General features: G+C 38.4%; 1 pseudogene; it reads right to left on the bottom strand.

Annotated features, from left to right (window-relative positions):
- Positions 1-66: 66 nt before the first annotated feature.
- LOC119358598 lies at positions 67-1,642 on the bottom strand (annotated as a pseudogene).
- Positions 1,643-4,068: the final 2,426 nt, after the last annotated feature.

The raw sequence follows: 4,068 nt of genomic DNA, 5'->3' as shown, positions 1-4,068 counted from the left end.
ATTTAATTGAATGCATTATCACTTCTTAAATTTGTATGTCCGTGGACACATAAACACATATGTTTTGAAAATACATCAAAGTGCTACATTATTCAAGTTGCTGAAGCACAATTAAATTGGCACACCTCGTCACTTCCTCCCTGGCAAGGCACTCCCTTCATCTGTGTCCTGAGCACGACTTATAACAAAATTAGAAAATAAATTATGAGGGGGTATCCTTGATTCCCAGGAAATAAGAATGAAGTCTTCTTTCGGTCTAACACTAGGATCTGCGAGCAACTCCCCAAATGACACACTTGGTGATTCCTTCTTGATTGAAACATTACTCATATAAGGTATCATGCTAAGTGGATGCATAGCAAAGTCCGTTATGTCCACCGGGTGCCCTTCTTCTATAAGCATGCTTGGATGCACACCATACATGGCGATGTTTCTTTTAATCATCCTTATCCCCTTGTCCAATAGGCAATGCCAAAACTGGGCATTGGGATTTCTTCTCAACAAATCTGCGTAAGCATTTGTTGCAACAAGTGAACCTTGTGTGTGACTGCCTGGCAACTTCATCTGCTATTTTGAGTAGACGTGGATGTTCTGCGGGGTCTACGCTCCCGAATGCTAGTGTCTTGAATAGGTACCTCCACTCGTCATAAGAGAGAACACTAAGAAAAATCGGTTTCACGGATCCAAATCGGGCTAATCTTTGAATTCTACTTATGATGATGATATGGCTTCCTCTGCCCATTGTTAAGAGAAATGAGTGGAAGTTTTTCCAGTCATCATCACTTACGTCAGAAGCAAACTCAATAACTACAAGCATCTTCATCCCAGACATGGTCCTTCCATGCCTCAAAAAACTATCACCACTCAAGTGCAAAACAGAAGAGAAGCACGAGCGAACCCTTTCGTCGCCACACACATGAGCAACCAAAGTTTTCTTCCCAACTTTGGCACCGCCTATGATCGTAAGAATGGCTGGTGCATCACCAGCAGGTCTGTGCTGCAACAAGAAGCTCAAGAGTTTTTGCTTTTCAGCATGTCGGCCGAACATAAAAGTGTCGGTGTAAAGATAGATGTCGTATGGCCTACGAGACATGCGCTCGCATCCACCCAGAAGCAGAACAAATTCTTTCATGTGAGCAATAGCGATTTCTAAGCTTTCCAAGGCACCTAGTGACTCGAGGCACATGGCCTTGTCATCCTCCTCGGTTGTTGTTCGAGAACGCTTGAGGGGAATTGCTAAATACATGCTGCTGCTAGATGAGTCTTTGATGCTAACCTCATCGAAGCATGCACTGTCTTGGAGGGTTCGGTACCTCGAGGTGTCCAAGACGCGGTATCCTCTGTACATGGCCTCTGAGAGGATCTTGAGCTGCAACAACATCCCGGAGTTGGTTATGTACCGCGCATCCGCCTCCTCAACGACCATGCTTACTCTCATCAGGAGGTGCTGCAACCTCTCTATCAGCTCTTCTGCTTCCGAGCGTGAAGGCTTCGGGTGGTACTTGTTCAGCAGGAAGGAGATGAAACGGCTTGCAAGTTCACCTGCAACTGCAGATATGACAACCTCCATGGCCAGGATTGATTAGGTAAAGCTGCTGGTCAGGCCGCCTGGAGAAATAATTTACCTGTGCGGCTTCTGCCAAGTCTTGCAGAGACTCTTGTCTTGGGAAAGTAGTAACAACAGCTCGTTACTTGAGTATAATATATTCTACCGACACTACGTAATGACAGCCACTGCAAACTAGATAATGACAGCCACTGCAAACTAGTCCTAAAGATTCAGTTGGTAGTTGCAACCACTAATCCACTATCGTCGGTGACAGCGATCGGCACCAGCTAACAAAGGGAGACGAGACGACAACTTGTGTCGTTCGACTGTTTCTAGGATATGGAAGCACCGTGTCTGGAGGGGAAGTCTGTGGACGTTGTTTCCAGAAACGTGCAACTCAGGTCTATTTCCACAAACATGAGGGAAGGGGCAATGCGAGACTCCTCAAAAGCTGACAATTTACTGATTTGGAAGGAATGCATCCAGCCATACATCCACCTTGATACTGCAATTTTCATGGGAAAACACCAGCCATCACCCCGGCAGGTTTTCTGCTGCCAAACTGACAATGCACTTCTCTCTCAAAAAATAACTGACACTACACTACATTGGCGGGCTTTGGCGATGTGGCAGCCGAAGTCTGGAGGGTCGGGGAATGAATTCCACAAATTTTGATGTTGGGCTAGTATAAATCTCGGACCATCCTAGCTCGTACGAAATGCAGGGTTTGTTTTTTGTTCATGTTAACTGTAATATTTCGTACCGCAGAAAAAAGAGAGTAAATTTCATTGTTTTCTGAAATTGTCACCCCGTCTGCATGTCTACGGTACATTACGTAATTTCTTTTACATTTTTCTTTCCGCTTATATTTTGAAAACTTTCAAATATACATATTTTTCAGAAATTAATGTACTTAAAAATTCAAAATTTCACCGCACACTAAAAAATGTTAAAAGATCATGTATTTTGTATAAAATGTTAATCTCATTCTAAGAAAATTTAATTGCATTTAATTAAACTTTCGCAGTGTAAACAATTATTGGTGCAAGTAAAAATGTTCACACCATTAAAACAATGTTTTACATGTATTAAAAAAATATTCAACGTATATCTAGAAAATGTTCAACATGCACTTGAATATGTTCAATATGTATTTAAAAATTGTTCATCAGGTTTCCGAAAAATTCCTATGTGTATAAACAAATAGCGTCTATTCAAAAAATAATCAACGAGTTTTTGAGAAAGCAATCATTTATTTTTTTTAATGTTCAATGTGTACCTGAATTTTTTAACATGTATTCAAAAAAATTTCAATGTGCACTCAAAAAAAATTAATGTGTATCTGAGAAATGTTTAACATGTAACCAAAATAATGTTCAAACATGTATTTCAGAAAATGTTCGCCATGTATTTCAGAAAATGTTCGCCATGTATTTGAAATGTGCGCACCGTGTATACAAAAAATTAGCGTATTCAAAAATAATAAAAGAACCAGAAAAAGAAAAAAATGAATAAAAAATTGAAATAAAATGGGAAATAGCAATGAAAACTAACAATGGAAACATATAAAAATTAAAAACAGAAGGAAACTGTTAAAAACAGAATAAGAAACATATAGTGCATGAAGTGTTCAAAAACCAATCCATGTTGATCTATAAAACCTTCACGAAAACGTTCTAATGAGTTGACCTACTAATGTGATCACACACGAAATGCTGAGGCAAGACTGTGATACATCACGCTATGGCTATAAGTTGCCCATACCGATTCCTAATAGCAATTGTGTACGTGCGACGTCTAGCGGCTGACCAGTAGCGAGGTTCCCTTCGTTGCGCGTTCTTGGTTCTTTAGGGTTTCTTATTTCTTTATTTTTGTTTTACCATCAGTTTTCTTCAGAGTTCCTTCATTTTCTTTATTTTGCTATGGTTTTTCTTTCTTCGTTATACTTTGGTTTTCTTTTTTTATTTCTTGGTTTTCTTTGTTTTGTATGATCCTTTTTCTTTTATTTTGGTTTCTTTCTCATTTTTTATTGGTTCACGTTGTTTCCACACATGTCCTCTTTTTTCCTCGCTATACTATGTACATATTTAGAGCGCAATGAAATAATTTTATGATACACTTTGGAAATATTTCAAATGCATGATGTACATTTTTTTACAAATGCATGTTTGTAAACATTTTTTTGAATACACAGTAACATTTTTTACAAATTCAACATGTGCATTTTTAATGGAATAAACATTTTTCTAACCTATGGAAACATGTTTTACATTATATAAACATTTTTTAAATGTCACAAACATTTTTGAATCCCCGGAATTTTTCTTCAAAATGTCATGTACAAAGTTCTAATGGTTCAAAACATTTTTTATGGTACAAAATATAAACATTTCGAAATATAAATAATAAAATAAAAATGCAAAAGAGGAAAAAATGTACGGGAAAAATGGAAATGCATGGGTGACTTCAATGTCACGTCAGCAGGTGGGGTCACTGGGCTGACCCTGCGATAGGTATTG

The sequence above is a fragment of the Triticum dicoccoides genome, chromosome 2A, assembly GCF_002162155.2.
Source record: "Triticum dicoccoides isolate Atlit2015 ecotype Zavitan chromosome 2A, WEW_v2.0, whole genome shotgun sequence".
Taxonomy (NCBI): Eukaryota; Viridiplantae; Streptophyta; class Magnoliopsida; order Poales; family Poaceae; genus Triticum; species Triticum dicoccoides.
Note: the sequence above shows the minus strand (reverse complement) of the source record. Positions and strands in the feature narration are given on the sequence as shown.